This window comes from Oryctolagus cuniculus, chromosome 11 (genome assembly GCF_964237555.1).
Source record: "Oryctolagus cuniculus chromosome 11, mOryCun1.1, whole genome shotgun sequence".
NCBI classification, from domain to species: Eukaryota; Metazoa; Chordata; class Mammalia; order Lagomorpha; family Leporidae; genus Oryctolagus; species Oryctolagus cuniculus.
The window spans coordinates 97,001,034-97,024,481 of NC_091442.1; the positions used below are offsets into that span (position 1 = coordinate 97,001,034).

The following is a 23,448-nucleotide window of genomic DNA, read 5'->3' on the forward strand; positions in this document are numbered from 1 at the left end:
TACACAACAACATGTTATCTGCAAACAAGGCTACTTTGACTTCCTCCTTTGCAATTTTGTTGCCATTTACTTCTTTCTCTTCCCTGATTGATCTTGCTAATACTTCCAACACTACATTGAGTAAGAGTGGTGAAAGTGGACAGCCTCTTCTTGTTCCAGATCTAAGGGGAAAGGCTCTCAGCTTTTCTCCTTTCTGTATGATATTGGCTGTGTTTATTGTCATATACAGCATTTATTATTTTGAGGTAGGTTTCTTCTGTACCTAATTTGTTGAGAGCATGTTTATCATGAAGGGATGCTGAATATTATAGAATGCATTTTATGATTCTATGGAGATGATCATATGGGCTTTTTCTATATTCTGTTGCTATGATTTATGATGGTTATTGATTTGTGAATGTTGAACCACCCTTTCATCCATGACATAAATCCCAATCAAGGTCTATACTCTTTTTGATGTAATGTTGGATCGATTTCACTTTTATCTTTATAAATTTTATTTTCAGTTTATTTTCTTGCTCATTTTATAATTCCTTGAGAAAAGTACTACCTTTTTCAAATTTATCTCCTTAAATAACAGAGAAAATTACTACTATAAATTTTTCTTTAGCAGTCTTTCATTCACATAAAGAAGGCTCATTTTCCTTGCTTTCTAGTATATAAATGAATTTTATCACTGTCCCACACTATCTATCTTCATACACACTAAAGTTATGCTTCTATATATTCTTTAGAGTTCATCTCACCTGTGCCTATGATTTAAGACACCACCTTTAGGCTGATGGTTCCAAATTTTCAAGAAGTTTCAAGTTCAGATCTCATCATGCCTCATGTACTCTGCATATACAACCAGCTCAAAGTCCTTCAACTTGTCAGCATTGCTCTAAAGCTACAAGAGTGGTAGATTGTCCTCAATTATGTGTACCATTTTCTATCATAGCCACTGAAGTTACAAACTCAAGATTCACCCTTCCCCCACGTGCCCCTCATACCACACCCAAACACCTGGTGAGTTTATCTTCTAAGTAAAGTTGACCACCATGCTTTCTTCTTAGAGGGTCTTTTTCATCTCTACTTAATTATCTACAGCAGATTATTTCAAAGGTCAAGACTTTTCTTCATTCTCCCAGTGCTTAGCCACACCCTGTGCAAATATATCTCACAAAACCTCTAGGTTGATATCTCTAAAATGCAAATCTTCCCATATTAAAAGCTCTTCAATGTCCCCTACTTCCAAAACAAATTGAACCTAGACTATAGGGCATTTTATTTTCCCTCCTGAATAGAAAAGTAACTAAAATCATGAATAACTTGGTATGAACCATCTAATGAGTTCTATTAATGTGCTTTTGTTTTCAAAAGAATACAAAAGAAGACATTGAGTAAGGGAAAGAACCAATATTTATTTTCTGTACCTATGAGCTAGAGTTTTAGCATCTTATCTCTAATCATCATAACCCAAGTGTGAGATGGCAGTGGGGAATGCTTTCATCTGCAAGGTCACAATATCTCACTGGTGGTAGCATAAGCCACAGCACAGTAAATCCTCTCATGTTGCAGTAAGTCTTGAAGTTGGTGTTTCTAGTTCAATGATGCCATCAAAGGCTCCCAGACTCTTTCTCCATTTTGCTATAATTAATACATTGGTTTTTCATTGTTTTGCTTGTTTCCTCATGAAAGTAAGATGAGTAATGAAGCTCCAGGTTTCACAAAGAAAAAGGAAAAGGGGTGCTAATGGGCTCTTTCTGAACCTGCCCCCTTTATAAGGAAGCAAAAGTTCTCCCCGAAGTCTCCACAGGTTCCCATTCCTATCTCATTGGCCAGACTGGGTCACGTGGCTACCCCTATCTGCCAGGGAGATGAGAGAGGCAGAACTTAAGGTTCTCAGGCTCTCTGGGGAATGGCAACGAGGGAGAGAGGGGATGGGAGTGGTTAGGAGGTCAGCCCAGGAGGGAACTCTGTAGGCGCTATTGTGTCCAATTTACTCACCAAGTCCTACTGCTGCTGATTGGTGGCTCCTGGAATAGGAGTTGGGTTCTGTTTCCAGAGTTTATGCTATCTTCACTATATGTCAATCTCTCCATAAACTCCAGGAGTAGAATTTTGAATATTTTGACATGATTGAGGGATGCTTATTGACACCTGCTGTTTCCCCCCAAATCACACCATGGTATGTTCTCAGGCATTGGGTATAATTTACCTAGAATGGTCTAAAGATGAAGCCACCCTCCTGCTCTTTGATGATGTCACATGTAAACCATGTTCCTTTTTCAGCTGGACCATTGGGACTGTACTAAGGCTGTCCTAGATTGACGTGTAAGCTTTGTACTTAAAAAGAAACCACACTCATTCCCTGACCTACCAGATCCCCAGTTGAGAATCCTTCCAAATGTAATCATTTAGTTGTGAGTAAGGTTTTAGATATAGTCATCCTGACCTTTGGATATTTCACTTTGCCTAATGAATACCTTGTAACTTAGGAATGATGGTGGTTAAACTTTCTCTAATGTATCAAAGAAGCATGTTAAATGTTCACCTTAGGAGAAGGTTCATTTCAACAAAGAATTTCTAGGGAGGAAAATCTGAATATGAAACTTTGTATCTTATGTCTCTTTCATCCTTGCTTTAATAAATGAGAATCCTCGAGGCAACAGTCCATTTTTCTTGCTGCCATCAGAAGTATTTAAACCTTTCATTAGTTCCTGTGTGATATTTGTGATATTACAATGGGAAGATGATGTCTGTAGGTTAAAAGAAATAGAAGAAGCATAGATAAATAGTAAGAACATAAAGTATACTTCCCTGGCAATAATTTTCAGTTCCATCTACTAAAAACTCATTTTCTATAAAAATGAAGCCACAGACATCATAACAGTCAAGACTATAAGAAAAAAAATTCGCAGGAACATGTAGATGGAGGGAAATTATTTTTTCATATCTCAAATCTTTGTCTTTTGAAGCAAACCCATTTAGCCATTAAAATGGACTAAAAAGACTTGCATTCATCATCAGAGTGGATAAAAGAGCATTCATGCCATTCTCTGAGCACCATTAGGTTAAAAAGCACTGTATTGTTTCTAACCTTACTGGTAGTTTTAACGATATCCTCATTTTCCTTTCAAATTTAGTCAATTTTCCTATGATGGAAGCACACTGCCACTGGGGGAAAAAACAACTTGCACAGAAATCTGCAGCTTTCAACAGGGAACAGTCTTGTCTTCACACAATGTCCCCCAAAACATTAGAAAGATGAGAGTTTCTGCTGCTATATGAGTGTTCAGATGAGAAAAAAGTTAGAAAAGATAATTACAACATTATATGATTATACATTATATGATATGATATGTAGTATTGTAACAGTCTGACGTAAGATCAGTTCAACTTAAGATTTTTTTTTTTTTACTTTATGATGGTGCAAAATAAGTATGCATCCAGTAGAAACCATCTTTCAAATTTTTATTTTTGATCTTGTCGTTGGGCTAGCCCTAGGTGACACAATCCTGTCTTGTGAAGCTGGCCAGGGTAGCCACTGCAGCTCCTCATCAGCCTCTCAAACGCAAGGGGAAGCAGCCGACTCAACAGAGTGCTGTTGCTGAGCTAGGAGTTTAGTGGGTTATTCAGCACATACTCAACTTTAAATATCTTCTTTCTATGGTGGGGTTATTGGGTCATAATCCCCTTCTAAGCCAAAGAGCATCTATCTATCAATCTATGATCTTGAGACCCTCTGTAACATATGGTACAGAGACACAGAAACACATTACACAAGCAAACCCTGTAGCATTCTTCAAACTTAGTTTATGCAACAACAGGTGTTGCCATAGAAACATGAAATCCCCCACAGAATTCCTGGAAGTTAAAGATCTGCCTGAAGACTTGCTTCCAGATGCCGACTTGCTTGCTTGTTAAATAAAATTTGGCACTTATCAAATGAGAGATTCTATCTCAAAACATATTTGGGACGTTGAAGTAAGGACTAGCCTGGCAGTTGTCTCCACAGGTTGTCAGTGCAGTGCCTGGCAGCCTCGTCCTGCATCAACACTCCCTTCAAAGGGTGGCTCTCAAATAGGGTGAAGGGGGTGGGCACGTGGCACAGTGATTGAGGCACTGTTTGGGATGCCTCCCTCTTGTGACAGAGCTCCTGGGGTTGAGTTCTGGCTCATCTTCCAGTGATTCGAGCTTCCTGCTATGTGTACTCTGGGAAGCAGCAGACGATGGCTCAAGTAATGCAATCCATGCCCCCCACCTGGGAGACCCAAACTGAGGTTTGGGCTCCTGGCTTTGGTCTGGTCCAACCCTTGCTATTGTGAGCATATGGGGAGTGAAGCAGCAGAAGGAAGATCTCTCTCTCTCTCTCTCTCTATATATATATATACCCCTCCCTTTACTTCTCTCTAAAATAAATTAATTTAATAAAAATGATTAGTTCTAGTTAACATCTAGTGACCTGAAATCTCTTTGTTAATCAAACTGTTCATCCACATTGATCAATTTCTTTCTGGATAGCAGTAAAAACAAAAATCACATTTTTCTATAGACACTTCGGAACTTATCTTTAAGAGTAATTTCCCCCAGTAATTATACAGCAGTTTGCTCTTGGAAAGCAGACTGATTAATTAGGAAGCAGCTAAATGATTTCTTTAAAAATGTTTCAAAATGTTCTTGCTTCTTTTCTTAACCCTCCTCAACCAAACTGACAGCTTTTTGAAAGAATCCCCTTAAGCACATAACAGTTACATTGGAACTCTGAGAATTAACACTGGCCTTAATTTAAGAAGGCGTTATATATCATAGAGAGAACTGCTGAATTCATTAAAACCCATCTCTCAGAGGCTCTCCCCACTACCACCACCCACATCTCTGCCTTCCTCTCTTCCTGTCATTTTACTACATTTGCCTCTTTCCATGACTTTGGGAGAAAACCAGCCTTTCTCCTGTTGGGCATTTGTCCTGGGGCTGTGAGCTCAGCCTCCCACTGGGGTGACTTCCTGCAGTGCCAGCATTGCTCCTCAGTCACAAAATCTCCTCCTTGTAATAAATGCATCGCAATACAGTAGAAGGTGGTGTCTCTTCGTACAGAGGGGTGGAAGTCTCTAAGCACGGGCTGTGCAAGGTGCACTTCCTTCTAAAGGGTGCAATATGGCAAGGTGGGGAGGTGATAGAAGAGCAACTTTCCAACAGAGACACCCGCTAAACCCTCCGCCTGGTGCTCATGGTCAACATTAGCAGTCAGAAATCCCACTAACAGTTTACACCTCCACTGCCAGGAGAATGGGTCTTTCCCTCTGTGATTGTCTTCTCCCATGTCCATAATGCCATTGTAATTATGAGAAAAGTGTCAGACACATACCAATGGTGGAGCATCCTATGATATACCTGGCCAGTATTTCTCAACCATCAAGGTCACAGCCGAGAGGCGCCAAAGAGGCAGGATGACTAAGGGTAACGTGGTGTCCTGGGCAGCTTCCTAGGATAGACTAGGGGCATGAGGTGGAAACAGAAAATAGGCTTTAGTCAATAACAACTTATCACTATAGTTCATTAATTCCAACAAATGTATAAGAGAAAATGTCTATAAAAGGAGAAACTGAGTTGGGGAGCTATCTGTGGTAACTCCTATACTGAGCTGCTCAATTTCTCTACATCCTAAAAAGTTCTAAAAAATAAAAAGGGGGAAGTAGAAGGGATTCAGAGGCTGCTACCTCTAACTATGCCACTTTGACAGAAGGAGTCTTTTGCGCTGAAGGCAAGAGAGAAAAAGCAAATTTTGTGGGCTCCCCACCTCTACCAGGAAGGGTGGGACAGTTCTTTATCACTGGAGACAACTCTAGATTCTCAAAGGCCATGGGGTGGCACCACAGAGATCTGCCTAACAAGCCTGAGGAAAACAACATTGTCTTGCATTAGTTCCCCCATATATCGACCTTCTATTAATAGTTTACCACCCCTAAAGGCATAAACTCCTTGTCTGTTGTCTTCACACTTTTCTGCAAATTTATTCATCTGTGTTAGGATGTTATAAAAGCTCAAGGTAACCACACCTTTGAATTACTCCACCCTGGGTTTTTCCTTGGGTATCCACATTGTGCACATTAATAGACTTCTATTTGTTTTTCTCTTGTTAATCTGTCTTTTGTTAGTCTAATTCACAGGGCTCCCATGGAGAACCTAAGGGGATGGAGAAAAGGTTTCTGTCCCCTTCTGTATGGGAAAGGCTGAGATTCATGGGAGGTTAATGAGGTGTATGATGTCTGCTGGCTTTGAATGTGAGGACTAAGCTCGGGCTCTGGGACAGATTTGATGCCCCAAGCTCCACAGGGAAGCTAGCCTGGCTGAAGCAGACTGGACTCAGCTGAGAACAGGAACCATGTCTCCTCAGTAACTCATGCTCAGCTCAGCATCTTCAACATGAGCCTTGCTGTTCATCAGGTCCCCACATGGGCCTGATCCTGCACTAAGGTGCTTCAGGTAGATTATCTCAGGTAGGTAACAAGCCGATTCTATGTACGAGGAAAACAGGCAGAGAGAAGTTAGGAGGCTCACCCAAGGACACACGGCTGATCAACGATAGAGGCAGGCTCTGAACCCAGGCAGTGAGACTTCAGAATTCTCCACTGTGTACCGTACTACAAATACACACTACACACATGCTAGCAGTGTGAAATGATTTTCTGCTGTCACATGTTAGCCAGACTCACTGGTTTGGAACATCTGAAAATCCCAAGTGGCCTCTGACAGACTCACTTGATCCTGACTCAGCATCAGGGGATATGTAGTCCTTGGGCTTGAGTATAAGGAGTCATGTAACTTATGCAATTTATAATACTGCCAAGATACGAGCCACAGGGAGCCCCCGGTGAGGCTGGGAGCAGCACTTCATTTACGAGCTGTCATTTCTTTTGAGTCCTCAGAGCCCAACCGTGCAGTGCAGCAGCTGGGCGGCAAGGTCTAGCTTCCAGCAGCTCAGCGTGCCGACCGGGACTTCCTCCTGGGTGGGAGAGCTCAGGAGAAAATGCACAGGACAGTTGCATGGCGATTTCTTACCTCGATGGCCAATGAACAGTCCCTACAGTTTTGAGTGCACATGCCGTCGGATCCATCTGAAATCTACTTGAGCATTCAATGCTTTCCTTGAATGGTTAGACATTCAAGGACAGTGCCAGCCCATGACTGTTGTCTTCATGTACAGTAGTCTCCCCTTAGCCACAGGGAGCATGTTCTAAGACTCCCCTGATGGAAGTGTGAAAGCAAACCCTGCACATACGGTTACTTCCTATATGCCCTGCAGCGTTGCCACGCGGTACCAGAGTCCATCTGTCCTTCTGTGTTTTATGCCCTGGTGCCTCCTTTGCAGCACTACTTTTGAGCTTTGGGACCATTTTTACGTAAAATAAGGATTACTTGAGCAAACACAAATACTGCAATACCATGAGGGTGGGTCTGACAACCAAGAAGATAACCAAGTGACTAACAGGCAGTTAGCAGGTGAAAACAAGCATGTACCGGGCAAGGGGAAAATTCATGTCTCAGGTGGATGGAATGGGACGGTGCAAGATCTCATCCCCTTACTCAGAATGGCGTGCAATTTAAAACTCGTGAATTGTTTATTTCTGGAATTTTCCATTCAATATTTTTGGACCACAGTTGACAACAGGTAACTAAAACCACAGAAAGCAAAACCTTGGGTAAGGAGAGGCTACTGTCACGGTTACTAACAGTGTCTTCTCCAAAGTGCCCCAGTTGGAATGGTCACTTGCACAACTACCATTTCTATACCTCTATACCATTTCTATACCTCTGCCACTCGCAAGTTAAGACCTCCCGAGACCACGCCAAAGGCTGTTTTTTTGTTTTTTTTTTTTTTTTGACAGGCAGAGTGGACAGTGAGAGAGAGAGAGACAGAGAGAAAGGTCTTCCTTTGCCATTGGTTCACCCTCCAATGGCCACCACGGCCGGCGCGCTGCAGCCCGCACACCACGCTGATCCGATGGCAGGAGCCAGGTGCTTCTCCTGGTCTTCCATGCAGGTGCAGGGCCCAAGCACTTGGGCCATCCTCCACTGCACTCCCGGGCCACAGCAGAGAGCTGGCCTGGAAGAGGGGCAACTGGGATAGAATCCGGCGCCCCAACCGGGACTAGAACCCGGTGTGCCGGCGCCGCAAGGCGGAGGATTCCAAATGCTGTTCTAACATTGGTGACAGCTGGGCCTCCTGTTCCTGGAGGTTGTATGTTCAGCTGAAACAAAAAAGTGTGAAAGAAAATTGTGATTTTCAAGAATGTGAGCATCCATTCCATGTAGGTAACCATTCAGCAACTTTGACAAATTTCAACTACATTTCTTTTGTGATCAAAGTGAATACTGCAAAAACCCACATATATTTAAAAAGAAAAACACTTTTGACCTTCATATAAGTTCTAAAAACTAAATGGTTGCCCTTAAGGAGTGGCAGATGGCACCATCCTCTCCGAGGACAGTCAGCGTGATCGCATGAGACGCCACACTGAGCATCAGAGGCCCAGCAGCTAACCTGCTGGAACAGGGCCTGGAGCAGGAAAAAGCTTCATTTAGTCCCCATTGTCTTCTCATTGAAATTTGCTTGCAGTTCTCACCCGTTACACACATCCTCAAATCCTTTTCAGGTATGATATGCTTTGTCTTACCTGGAGTGAACAAAATTTGATAGTGCTGTCTTGTCACCTGTCACCTTAGAACTCTGCTGTAGTTCTTTTAAATAAATTACATCCTGTACAAGTTTTTATAAATTTTTAATTTATTTTTATTTATTTGAAAGGCAGAGTCTGATAACCATACAGACAGAGATCTTTCATTTACTGATTCATTCTCAAGTGTCCACAACTGCCACGGCTGGGCCAAGCCAAAGCCAGAAGCCCAGAGCTCATTGTGGGTCTCCTGTGTCGGGGGCAGGGACCCAAGTACTTGATCTATCACTCCTACCCTCCGAGTTCATGTTAGCAGGTAGCTGGAATTGAAGACTGAGCCGATATTTGAGCCCAGGCACTCTGATTGATACAGGATGCAGGCATCCCTAGTGGCATCTAAACCACTGTACCAAATGCCTGCCCTTGTTATGGTTGTTCACACATCTGTCTCAATCATTTTTCTTGGTTACCTTGTCCATTTCTTTATCATTTTCAAGGTTAACATATTTGCTGAAAAATATAGGATGTCACTCTCCAAACCTTTTAAGCCAAGTACCAGTTATTCATTGCTGTTCTTTGCTTTCTCTTAAGAATTCTAAGATGTGCTGCAAAATTCTCTTACCCCATGGTTACAATTTGTTGCAGCTGTCAATAATTCTAAATATGTACTCAATTCGAAGCCTCCTCTAAGGCTGTTGATGAAATGGGGTCTTCTGTTCAGTAAAGGCCACTGCTGTTGACTGTGTCCAAACTAATTTTAAAATAGAAAATAAACTAAGTTCTGGAGATGGATGGTGGCCAGCAGTGTAAATACAGTTAAATGCCCCTGAATTATGTACCTAAAATGGTACATTTTATGTATGTATTTTATCACAATAAAAATATATAAAACACACTACCAATCAGAAACACTAGGGAGCAAGGACCATGGGTGTGTGTGTGTGTGTGTGTTTGTGTTGATACTACAGAGGCTGCTAAAAAAAAAAAAAAAAAGCCAAGAGTAACAGAAGACAGACAAATCTTCCATCTACTGCCCACAACTTTTTGCCAAATGGCATCTACCTGTTGTTAGACGGTCTAGAAACACAGAACTCTGCAAGGATAGATAAGGATGCTGCCTCACCAGTCTCAAAGAAATGACTGGGTTTAGGCTGTCATAGAGCCACAAAAGCTAACAGTGGACAGGCATCATCCTATAGAGAACTTTGGTGGGAAATGCACTCAGTTGTTCAACAAATATTATTGTATTTCCACTACCACATTTCACCCAATTAAATATAATATAAATTATTAGGACAGTTATAGAGTACAGGTGTTCCTATTATGCTATTTTCTATATATAAAATATCCAACTATTTAAAATCTCTAATGCCATAAAAATACCTTGAGGTCCAGTATTATTGTATTTACATAAACCAGGTAGGAACGGTGTGTAGAAGACTACAAAGCTAAGAAAATCAGCAAAAGCTCCTGGTTGCAGAAAGGAAAACAACTGGATGTGGGATTGCGGGACTAGTTAGCAGATGACTGTTGTGGTTTGGATATGAGGTCATGGTCACTCCACGTGTTTATTGTTGATCCTGGAGGTAGAATCAGACATCAGAGGAAAAGTTTGACACCACTCAACCCTGCATTGGTGACACATCTCAACTCCAGCTCCTCTTCAGCAGGATCAGGGACCATTTTCCCGCCTTTGCCTACATCTCTCCCCACCTCTTTTCTGAGGAGGAGAGGAGAGGTATCTGACTGGTCATGTTCATGATGATGATTGGGTCATTTCTTTTTTTTTTTCTTTTTTTTTTGACAGGCAGAGTTAGACAGTGAGAGAGACAGAGAGAAATGTCTTCCTTCTGTTGGTTCACCCCCCAAGTGGTTGCTACGGCCGGCGCACTGCGCCGATCCGAAGCCAGGAGCCAGGTGCTTCCTCCTGGTCTCCCATGTGGGTGCAGGGCCCAAGCACTTGGGCCATCCTCCACTGCACTCCCAGGCCACAGCAGAGAGCTGGACTGGAAGAGGAGCAACCAGGACAGAATCCAGCACCCCAACCGCAACTAGAATCTGGGGTGCCGGTGCCGCAGGTGGAGGATTATCCTAGTGAGCTGCTATGCTGGCCAATTGGGTCATTTCTACCAGTGGATGTCAGTGTTTCTCAGGCCCAGGTGTAGAGAGCATAATGAGGTCAGATGACGTGGGTCTGAACTTGCTGCTACCACTTACTTGTCTCGTGACCTTGGGGACACGTAATTTGTCTCTCAAAGCCTTAGTCTTCTCGTCATGAAACAAGGGAAAGAAAACTTTCTTCCTCACAAAATGGCAGTGGTGTATACATGATCCTGTCTGTGTAAGGTGCTGGCACTTGGCAGGTAATGCCAGTTGCTGTTACTATCCCGTGTCATAAGCAGACTCACTTTCTTGTTCTATTTCCTTGCGTGCATACCTAGGTGTGCACCTCAGTTTCTAAATCATAACCAAAGTCAGAATGCAGGTTTAGGGAAATAGAGGCACACACTTAGCTTACACCCTCATCAAGTGGCTCCAGCCTAGCTTCAAACAGGGCTCTCCAGCCAGAGTTCAGCAACTGTCCAGGCTGACAATGAAGTAGCACTTTACTTCTTATTGTTCAATCGGTACATTGCTCCTTGTCAGAATAGCTTCCTTAGGAACTTCATGGTAGAAGTTGAGTTAGTAAGACAAGGATTCCTAGTCCCTGGCCTGGATACTATTTTTTCAGTGTTACTTGGTTATAGATTATATGATTGGAACTGGAATTCAGCTTAGAACCAAACAAATACGACTTGGTCTTCCATACTTACACATAGCTTACACCATCCTTGTCACATTAGGTTGTAATTATTTGTCTCCCTCTGTTAAGCCATGGCATTCTGAAGCATAGGCTACCCCTTCCCATTAGAAGTGGGAAAGATGGAAGCATAGAACCACCAAGGAATGACTGGCTTGCATCCAGACTGGGCCTTTATGTCTTTTTTTCTGGATCATATTCTGAGTTATTTCTTCAACCCTCTCTTCTAAATTTCTTTTTCTCATTCCAGCTGTGTATAATCTGCTATTAACTTATCCAGTGAAGGTTTAATTTCAGAAATTTTGTTTTTCTATTCTAGAAATTCTATTTGGGTCTTTTTAAAGTCTTCCTTGTCTGTTGATAGTGTCACATTGTTTTCTTGTGTTTTCAATTCCATCTTTCCTTTTCTTTAGGTATTTTAAATATAATGAGTGTGTACATTCTGAATGTGATAATCCCATCTCCTGACATCCTTGGAGGGAATAATGTGTTCTTAACGCTGCTTTCTGCCAATAGTAGCTTGTTTACACGTTTGCAATTCTGGATTTTGCGCCAGGTTTGTCTCCTTTGTCTATGAAAAACCTCTGAATCTTGGATTGAAAGTTTTTTTTTTTTTTTTTCTCCCCCACTTACTACTTTGAAGTATCATAATGCTGTGGTCACTTTGTGTGAGTTACTTGCTTTAGAACTTCCAGTACGATCCAAGTAGCATAAATGTAAATGTAAACCCGTATGCGAACAAACCTGTGTCACTAGTTTTTAGGAAATGTTTTTATTAAATCAGGACCTTGGCCAAGACAGATACCATTATTTCTCATTTTTCTCTGATAGGGAAAATGTGATTTATATGGTATATCAGTTCCACTACATTACTTTTTTTTTTTTCTGGACTAAAATCTTGTTTCTGTCTCCATAGAGCCATTGTAACTATGCTTCTTTTGTGGGGATTCTTTCTTTCTTTGAAAGGCCAAAGAGAAAGAAAGGACAAGATACAGAGAGATCACCTGCAGCTGGTCACAACAGCCAGGGCTGGGCCAGGCCAAATCCAGGAGCCAGGAACTCTATCCTGGTCTCCCACCTGGGTAGGAGGGGCCCAAGTACTTGGCTCATCATCCACTGCCTTCCTAGGCACATAGCAGGGAGCTGGGTCAGAAATGAGGCCGCTGGGCCTGGAGCCCCTGCAGCACTCCTAGATGGTATGCCAGTGTTGCAGGCGGCAGCCCACCCTGCTGAGCCACTCTGCCAACCCTGAAACTGCTTCAGGATGATAAGACTGGCAAAGACCCCCGGAGTCGGAGCTTTCTGCTGCTCTGGGAACCCAAAGGATTTCTCCTATTTTTTTTTTCACTCTCCCCTTTGCGTTTGAGGATGCATTTGTGATGTTTATTCAACTCTTCCAGGTGTGTTGTGATGGGAGGATTTTCAAATTATCTCCCTATTACAGATGGGAGATTAATAATGCTATCAGGGAGGCATAGGACTTTTGTTGTTGCTGCCTTTGAAGAGCGTACAGTGCTTTAAGCCATTTATTTAGAAATATCTTTAGAAAGCTAGAAAGAAATATCTGCAAAAAGTTGCCTCTTCCAGATCGTGTTCCATTGGGACACACGTGATGGATTTCACAGCCCTTCCAGATCCCAGCATTCCAGGCCTGAGCCTTGGGTCTGCTACCTGGGTTAAGTAGACGCAAAACCCAATTGAACAGCAGGAATTTGCTGACATCCATCTGAAAGTCGGAGCAAGAAAACCACCTATGAGAACAGGGCCTTTGAGTAACTGCAGGGAGACTTTCAAACCTCACTTGACCATGATGTATTAATTTCCCAGTGAAAGGTGGGGACCCCACGAATCCTCTGCAACACTGAGAACAGCATCCGGTGAGGAGTGTTTCCACAGAGGGGTCATTTGACCAATAGGCTCAGGATCATCTGAAAAGCTGATTTCTGAGTCCCTCTCTCAGCTGTTCTGATTTAATAGACGGAGCTGTGATGCAGACAGCTGTGTTTGTAATAAGCACCCCTGGTGGCCGTTCAGTGCCCTGCAGTGGGAGAAGCTCTGGTGCAGAGTGTATTTTTATTAGAAAAGAATCTGTGGCCATAATTTCAAGGCCCCCTGGATTTATACAGCAGGAGTAAAAAGAGTCAAGCAAAAGAAAATCTGTTTCAGTCCTTGAAATGGAAAGTCTCTCAATCTGTCGCATTAAACTCTAAACTTTGAGTTATTGCAGAGAGACAAAGGAAGAGAAAGACCAAGACAGAGTGGTCTCTGTTAGCTAGCCCTCCCCAGCACCGGCCTTGCTAGAATCCCATGACATCAGACCTGGACCACTGCCGAATGCAGCAGTACCTACCAGGGTCAAAGGCAGATCCCGGACTGCAGAAGACCTGTCCGGAGGCAGAACAAAGCTGAAACGACACTCCAGGCCCTCCTGAGCGAATCCTCCCCCGGTGTCATTCAGGACGGACGGGTAATCAGTGCAGGATGCACTGTGCCGGAAGTCCCTCTGTACTTGCTGTCCATTGTAGACAGCATCTTTCATTTAACTGTTACCTAACTGCACAGAGGGTTTTCAAAAATTCATGGAAAACATGCATTATGAAAAAACTGTGCCCGGATTTCAATTTATTTGCACCAACGTAAACTTATCTCTCAATTCTTTTTCCCATGAACTTCAAAAATGTACTCACTTGAGAGAAAGAGAGAGAACACTGAAAGTAGGCTCCTCTCCACTGGTTCACTCCCCAAATGCCCACGATGGCTGCATGGGGGTTGGCTGAGACACAGCCAGGAGCTGGGATCTCAATGCAGGTCTTCCGCATGAGTGGCAGGGAGCCACCTACCATGAGCCATCACCTGCTCTCTCCTAGGGTGCACATTAGTAGGGAGCTGACATCGGCAGCAGATCGAGGGATGCAGCAACTCCCATATGGGACGTGCGTGTCCCACTCAGGGGCTTCACCACCAGGCCCAACCACTTTGCCCTCCACAAACATTTTTGAAGGCCCCATTATATATTCCCTCCCATTTTGTGGGCTTGACCAGTATCTCAAACCTAAGTAGAAAGAATACCTTCTGGAAAGTTGATAGAGACAGACTGGAATCACAGTCCTGTTGCCCAGAGCAGAGACGTGGAACAACTCCTGACCTGGTGACCAAGCAGGGCCTTCCTGAGAACTAGCAGCAAAAATGTACCACACAATGTGGACAGCGTGCACGGCAGGGGAGGGAGTAAGCCCATGATCAACGTACAATAGTTCTTTAAGGGATTCTATTAAGGCCAGATACTCTGGAGGTCAGCATTGGGGTACAGCAGGTGAAGCTGCCGCTTGCAACACCTGACATCCCAGTTCGAATCTGGGCTGATCTGCTTCCAATCCAGCTTCCTGCTGTTGCACCTGAGAAGACAGCAGACTACAGTTCAAGCGCTTGGTGCTCCTGAATACCCATGTGGATACCCAGATGGAGTTCCTGGCTCCAGGCTTCATCCTGGCCCAGCCCTGGCTGTTGTGGCCATTTGGGATTAGACCAGCAAATGGAAGATATTTTCTCTCTCTCTCTCTCTCTCTCTCTCTCTCTCTCTCTCTGCCTTTCACATAAATAAATCTTTTTTTAAAGATGAAATATTCTAAAGAATGCCATACATTTGCAATAGTTTGGGGGCATAATTTAGAGGAATTTCAAATGAGGAACCACGCTCTGATGGTTGCTTTAAGTACCATTTTTGGTTTACAAATTACATGGCATTTTGCAGACAACCTAAGAAACATGATCCAACTGTATTATGCTATTACCCCATGTTCTAACATTTCCATATGGTTAACATCAGTCACGTGGTTTCTTTAGAAACAATTACAACTCTTGCCAGACACACAAGAAGAAACCATGTGAGCATGCTTTCTGCCTGCTGGTGACATTTCATCCCCTCCTCATCCCTTCCATCTCTAACAAATCACTCAGCCCCCTGGAGCAGGAGCCCTCAAAGGCTGGGAAATGACAGCCCTTGTCTGAGATGCCCCTTCTGGCCACAATCCAAATGGAGCCTTAGGACAAATAATGATGCAGAAAGAGATCTCTTTGATTTCTGTGGCACCAAAGGACAGTATAAGGAAAGGGAGCCATTAGGAAAAATAGCTGGTGAGGATGTTAAAACGCAGAACACCATTCGAGGCAAAGACATTGACAATGAACTGATGGAACATAGACCCCTTTGGGAGATTGTCGAGATCAGCCTAGGCTAGGTTTTGCTGCAATAACATCTACCCCCAAACCTTGGTAGTGTAAGACCACAAGGTCCATTTCTCACTCCTGCTGTCAGCTGAGGTAGGAGGATGGCCTGCTCACTGCCAACATTTTCACCCAGAGACTCTAGCTGTCAGAGAAGGAAGAATCTGGAAAGTTGTGGATCAAATGGCAGAGGGAAAGAGAATGTGCTAGTGTTGTCTCACACACACACACACACACACACACACACACACTATATGTCTTCCTGAACCTTCGGTGTAGTTAAAGAACTTATGTGAAGTTACGACCTGTTGAGTGGCAGAGGAAAACTTCAATTCTTGGCCTGACCATAGCAGGTATCCTGACCTTGGTGTCCTTGTGGAATCCCCTCCTCTTGAGTGTAGACTGGACTTAGTAACTGGCCTACAATGAGTAGCGAGTAGAAAAGGTGGCAGAATGTTGCTTCTTCTGGGATTAGGTTACAAGAGCGGGTAACTTCAGTCCCTCTAGAAGACCCTTTATGGGAGCTGGTGCTGCGGCCCCCTGAGCTAAGCTGTGGCCTACAATGCTGGCATCCCACTTCAGAGCACCTTTTTGAGTCCCACAGCTCTGCTTCCAACCCAGCTCCATGCTAATGGGCCTGGAAAGGCAGCAGAGGATGGCCCAAGTGCTTGAACCCCTGCCACCCACATGGGAAACCCAGATGGAATTCCCAGCTCCTGGCTTTGGCCTGGATCAGCCCTGGCCATTGTGGCCATTTGGGGAGTGAACCAGCACATGGAAGATATCTCTTCCCCCCTCCCCAAATATCACTCTGGTTTTCAAATAAATAAAGGAACCTCTTTACAAAAATTAAAAAGCTGACAGACTACATGGGCACTCTCCCTTTCTAATTTTCGTAAAACAAACGGCCATGTTGGGTAAATCCACATGGCAGGGAACTAAGGGCAACCTCTGTCCATAGCCCCAAAGAAACTAAATTCCATAAACAGTCACTTAAGTGAGTTTGGAGGCTCAGCTGAGCTTTCCTATGAGCCCCAGTCCTGTTTAACACCTTGACTGTGGCTTCAAGAGTGACTCTAAAGTACTTGACCCATTTAGGTGATGCCCAGATTTCCAGCACATGAAAACTGAAATGAGTGTGTAATACCTGAAACCACTAACTCTGTGGTTACTTGTTGTGCAGAAATAGATAATACATTGTCTCTTTCTGTGCCATGAGTTTGCTTCTTTTTTGCACTGTGTCCCATTCAAACCTTTTCTCCATCCTACGTTCCTTGTTTGTATTGGTGACCTTCACATTCAATCTGTTAAGCCATAAACCTGAGTCACCCTAGGTCCCACCCACTCCCTCTTTCATCACATACACACAGTCATGGAATCTTTAGCCCATGAGATCTTTTACATTGCAAAACTCCATTGGCTGGGCAGGTGTTGTAACACTGGCATCCCATATCAGAGTGCCAGTTCAAGTCCCAGCCATTCTACTTCCTATCCAACTCCGTGCCAATGTGCTTGGAAATGCAGCCAATGATGGCCTAAGCGCTTTGGCCCCTGTCACCCATGTGGGAGGCCTGGACGGAGGTCCTGGTTTCTGGGTTCAGCCTGGCCCAGATCTGGCTACTGTGGCCATTTGAGGAGTCAACCAAATCTCTCAACTAAATTTGAGAGTCAACCAGTCCCCCCACCCCACTGTCTGCCTCCCCTCCTCCCTCCCTCCATGACTTTCAAGTAGATAAAACAAATATTTTTAAAGACCTCTGTGTTAAAATAAATGAATAATTTCTGTTTGCTATGAAAGGTCTTTATTTCACCTTCATTCACAAATGAGAGCTTGGCAGGATATAATATTCTGGGCTGGCAATTTTTCTCTCTTAGCACCTGTGCTATGTCTCGCCATTCCCTCCTAGCTTGTAGGGTTTCTGATGAGAAGTCAGCTGTGAGTCTGATTGGAGATCCTCTGAGAGTAATCTGACGTTTCTCTCTTGCACATTTTAGGATCTTTTCTTTATGTTTCACTGTGGTAAGTTTAATTACCACGTGTCGTGGTGAGGATCTCTTCAGTTCACAATTGATCATAATGAAAGGACTAAGAGTCAAAGGGAGCACATAAACAAGTCTAGTATCTGCTAACACCAACCGATAGAATAAATAAAGGGGAGAGTGATCCAACATGGGAAGTGAGATACTCAGCAGACTCATAGAATGGCGGATGTCCTAAATAGCACTCTGGCCTCAGAATCAGCCCTAAAGGCACTCGGATCTGGCTGAAAAGCCCATGAGAGTATTTCAGGCATGGAAAGCCAAGACACTCTGGCAAAAAGATCTCTGTGAGTGAGATCCCAGTGGAAAGAACAGGTCTTCAAAGAGGGAGGTGCCTTTCTCTGAAGGGAGGAGAGAACCTCCACTTTGACTATGACCGTGTCTAAACAAGATAAGAGTCGGAGAACTCAAGGGGCTTCCATAGCCTTGGAAACTCATAACTGGTGCATAGGGAGATTACTGATGCCATAAACAGGAGTGTCAATTGGTAAAGTCAACAACAGGAGTCACTGTGCACTTACTCCTCATGTAGGATCTCGGTCCTTAACGTGCCGTACACTGAGGCTTAATGCTATAACGAGTACTCAAACAGTATATTTCACTTTGTGTTTCTATGGGGGTGCAAACGACTGAAATCTTTACTTAATGTACACTAAACTGATCTTCTGTAAAAAAAAAAAAAAAAAAAAAAAAAAGAAAGAAAGAAATTTTCAATTCCCAACTTGACTCTCACTGGGATTAAACATGACAATAGGTCTGATCTGATTTCATCATCATTTTAAAAAAATCATCTATTATTTTTCACTTTATGTTTCTGTGTGGGAGCAAACTGTTGAAATACTTACTTAAGGTATACTAAGCGGATCTTCTGTATATTAAGATAATCGAAAATGAATCTTGATGTGAATGGAAGGGGAGAGGGAGTGGGAAAGGGGAGGGTTGTTGGTGGGAGGGACGGTATGGGGGGGGAAGCCATTGTAACCCATGAGTCGTACTTTGGAAATTTATATTCATTAAATAAAAGATTAAAAAAAAAAAAAAAAGAAAGAAAGAAATTTTCAATTCCCAACTTGACTCTCACTGGGATTAAACATGACAATAGGTCTGATCTGATTTCATCATCATTTTAAAAAAATCATCTATTATTTTTCACTTTATGTTTCTGTGTGGGAGCAAACTGTTGAAATACTTACTTAAGGTATACTAAGCGGATCTTCTGTATATTAAGATAATCGAAAATGAATCTTGATGTGAATGGAAGGGGAGAGGGAGTGGGAAAGGGGAGGGTTGTTGGTGGGAGGGACGGTATGGGGGGGGAAGCCATTGTAACCCATGAGTCGTACTTTGGAAATTTATATTCATTAAATAAAAGATTAAAAAAAAAATAAATGAATAAAACAACAGCTGCTTTGGCTGTTCTCCAAGCCCACCGTTTAAGTCAGGCCTCAGTTGTCTCTCCCCGGTGCCATGGCCAGGGCTCCTGTCTCCCTGTGCCAGCCTTGCTCTAGTCCAGTCCATCCTCAAACTCGTCACTGCCTCCAGCATTGCATCCAGTGAAGTCTGCTCTATTGCATCTTAGGATGGCCCTGGGAGTTGATGAAATGTTTTCTGCAAACGTCCTATTACCTTCAGAACTTCCCTCCCATTCAGACCCCAGGTAGGTGTTTTTACAGCTGTTAAGGCCAAAATAATAAAGACAAGACAAAAACCATGGCTGTTTCATCCTAAGAATTTGGGTGAAAGAGCTGAAGTATTCAGGACATCGTTCCAGGCCACATCGTCGTTTTTGAAGCGTGTGTGACCCGTCAATCAATCTGCCCCACCTGAGGCAATCAAGGTTTTTGTGGGCTGGGCTACAGCAAAGGCGTGCAGAAGGCATGGCACTTGCTTGTCTGGGTCACTGGGAAGGACTTTTCCTTCCTGACTTAGATGCCCCCAGCCCAGTCCTAGAGAGAAAAACAAAAGAAACCCCAAGTAGACCAGAGAACAGCGTGAACGCTGCCCTGGCTAACACATGGTAAGCTCCCTGGCATCCAGCCTTGGGGGTGAAATGTGGAGCCCGACCCCGCTGAGCTGGGTACCCGAGCAGAAAGGTACCATCTGATTAGATGATTAATGGGTGGGCACAGTAACAGATGCCAGTGTCGACAGATGGGGATGAAGTCCCAGCCACTTTTCCTCTCCTGAGCTGCCAGTCAGACACAACCTAGTTAGGGGAGGTCCTCAAAGTGTGGAGATTTAGCATCCACTCCTAGACAAATGAGAGGTTTGGAAAATGGGTTTCGCTCTCTCAACAAGTCTCCTTTGAAAACTCATTTACCCTTTCCATGTATTTGCTGCTCTGGTCGCTCAATGCCATGAGCAGTTATAGGCATGGGATAAAATAATATTGAGCCATTGTAAATGGAGATGGAACAGTGTCATTTCTCCTACATGGTCTAGACATTGTGATTGTGGGAGAAAACAACTCCCCACTCCCCACCGCACACACATGATTTGGAGGAAACTGTTAAGCTAGAAGCTTGGTGCTTTGGGTGTGGATGTGGTTCCTGATAAGTGTGAGATGGTTTGAGACGATCCAAGCAATAGAATCATCCAGCAGACTGGCTGGCTCTTACTTTCTGCAGAGCTGTCTGGCACATCCCTTCCCCACCTGCTCCTCCTCTGGCCTGCAGGACTTAACCCCAGGATTCTACTCCACGGAATCTGAGAGGCCTGGCAAGGCTCACAGCCACAAAAAGCATTCAAGGCCACACTCTCCTTGTCACTCCCGTTTGATGCAAGAGCTAAGGCAGCGAAGGGGACCCTCTGGTTTCCTTCCACTTGTTGTCACCTCTCATCCTAAACCCCTCCCTGGCTCACACTGTGACAAGCAAGCAGGGTCTTTCCTTGTAAACACCCCCAGCTCCTGGGCGGACAGTGGACTTCCATAAGAATCCAGAATTTGACAGAGCTGGAGTGCGATTTTCTGGATTGAAGGGAAAGTTGGAATCTCAACCCTTGGAGATTTGTGTCTGTTGATGTTTGGGTGTGTTACCTGTGCAGAGGCAAAGAACAGAATGGCTTATGGACTGTTAGAAAGGAGGCAAAATAAAAGCAAGTCAAATAACTCTTCATTCAGAAGTTAATTGCCCCTAATCCCTCCATCCAATGCTGACAAAGCATCCCTAGAGAAGGAAGGAGTGATGGCAACCTGATCCTTTACAACACAACCAACAAGCAAAGTCTCAGAGAGGCATTTGGGGCTTGATCTTTGGGTCTGGTCCTAACAAGTATTTAGAAATGCTTTTGCCATGAGAAATCTGGGCCCACAAAAGAAACCATGGAGAACAAAAACAAAATACAGGTTTGTTGTTGATGTGTGCCTGCATGTTGTCCCCACAAACTAAGGAAACCTAACTGGCCCGGCAGCCTGGGTGCAGGGTAACCCACTTTTGTTTCTGTTTCTTTCCCTGCATGGAACAAATTTGCTTTGTCCCCCTACCCTCTTGTCTGCTTTTAATCTGCATATCTTCCCCCACTGCAAGGTAAATTCAAACTTTCCACATTCTCATGGGCGGTTTTCACTCCTAGCCTCACTGTGTTGTCATCACTTTTAAGGGGAATGAAACAAGCCTTCCTCACTCTGTCCCCTGTGGTTTCCTACGGAAAGCCTGCATTGCAGTCAGCCAGCTCTACCTTCCAGAAAAGTGCTCTGGGGGAAGCAGACTGGTTGTATTAAGTGTCCTGTGGCTGTCGTAACAAAATACCACAACGTGAGTGGCTTTAAAACAGAAATGTATAGTCACCAGAATTCCAAAGTCAAGACGTCGACAGTGTCATGGTCCCTCTAAAACCTGGCAGGGAGAATCTCCCCTTGGATGTTCCAGCTCTGGTGGTGGCCAGTGGTCCTTGGCACGCCTCGGCTTGCAGCCACACCCTTTGACCTCTGCTTCTGTCATCCAGTAGGGTTCTCCTGGGAGTCTGTGACATTCTGCTCTCTGTATGTCTGTGTCCAAATTCCCCACTTCTTACAAGGACAGCTGTCCTGTTTGGTTAAGGTCCACTGGAATGCCTCCATTTTCACTTGATTTTGTCTGCAAATAGCCTGTGTCCAAAGAAGTTCCCATTCACAGGCACCGAAGGTTAGAACTTCATCCTGCATTTTTGGGAGAATACAATTCAACCCACGACAGTCCCCATTCCTCGACTCTGAAGTCAACAGAAAATGAACTTGCAGGGCCTTCTTGGGAGGCTGGCTCAAAAGCAGGATTCTGTGCAGGCCAGGGAGGAGGCGCCAGGTCCTCAGCAAGGAATTCTCAGAGTGGCCTAGAAGGGGAGGAGTCTAGGCTCTCGACGGCACGAGGAGGGACTGTGCGCAAGGCCAGCCCAGGTAGGGCTCTGCAAGGGCTCCCAGCATTTCCTGGGAGCTCCTCACAAATTCAGAATCCCAGGCCCCACCCCAGATCACCTGCAGCTGAGTGTGAGTGGGAAGTGGAGTGGCAAGGATCTACCTGCTTTCCAGGTTCTCCATGGTCACTATGTGTGCCAAAATTTGATATTCACTGCTGTAAAGTAGGAGGGTCCATCCTGGCTCTCTGAGGACCTGAAGGTAGTTAATAACCCCAATACCATCCCTCACAGAAGATGTGCAGCCTGCACAGCCGCTCAAGTGCTGGGGACAGATGCCACTATCTAAGAGGCAACCCAGTTCCTCAGAAGACAGATCAGTAGAGGTGGAGCTGTGTTTACTTTGTTGAGCAAAAATTTGTCTCTCTGTAGCTTCCACCTCTGGGATAATATTTTTTAAAGATTTATTTATTTATTTATTTGAAAGGCAGTGTTTATGAGGGGGGAGAGAGAGAGAGCGCGCAAGAGAGAGAGAGAAAGAGAATATGAATCTTCCATCAGCTGGTTCACTCCCCCAAATAGCCCCAACAGCTGGAGCTGGGCCAATCAGAAGCCAGGAGTCAAGAACTTCTTCCAGGTCTTCCATGTGGGTGCAGGGGACCTAGGACCTGAGTCATCTTCTGCTGCTTTCTGAGGCACATTAGCAAGGAGTGGGATCAGAAATGGAACAGCCAGGACTCCAACTGGCACCTGTATGGGATGCTGGCACTGCAGGCAGAGGTTTAACCCTCTACACCACAGCACTGGTGTCTAATGTTATGTTTTGAAACTCCAAAAGAAATCTCTTTTCCAAGAGTTAGTGCTTTCAGATATCCCCAAACAGCTTCCATGTCCTTCAATTGCTTTCTCCCAAGTCTATCATCTCGAATATGTATTTTTGATGTAGGTGAGAGAGGAATGATGTAAGAAGTTTCATTCATTAGAACTGAGTAGGAGGCTGTTTGAGTGTGTCCTATCCAAATACATGTGTTGGCAGTCTAATTCCTCAGGATGGCAATGCTCGGACGTGTGGTCTATAAGGAGGTGTTTGGGCATGGGAGCATAGACCTTGAAAATGGACTGATGCCTTTCTCATGGGAATGGCTTGGCTGTCGTGGGAGGAGGCCTCCCTTTTCTGTCTTGCACATGTATGCACTTCCCTTCGGCTCTCTGCCATGAGTGGAAGCAGCAGGCAGCCCTCACCAGAAGCAGAATAAATGCTGGCACCCTGCTATTGGACTTCTCGGCTTCCAGAACAAGGAGCCAAAATAAACCTGTTTTCTTTGTAAATTACCCAGTTGTGGGTATTCTGGCATAGCCCTGGAAAACAGACTAAGACAGGGGCATTGTTTACAT

At 44.2% G+C, this 23,448-nt stretch overlaps 1 non-coding gene across 1 annotated transcript; it reads left to right on the plus strand.

Moving 5' to 3' along the window:
* The first annotated feature begins 20,045 nt into the window (after window positions 1-20,045).
* On the plus strand, window positions 20,046-20,172 carry LOC127491228 (small nucleolar RNA SNORA20). The gene has a single exon (XR_007919818.2). It is a non-coding gene; the product is annotated as a small nucleolar RNA SNORA20 (small nucleolar RNA).
* The last annotated feature ends 3,276 nt before the right edge of the window (window positions 20,173-23,448 follow it).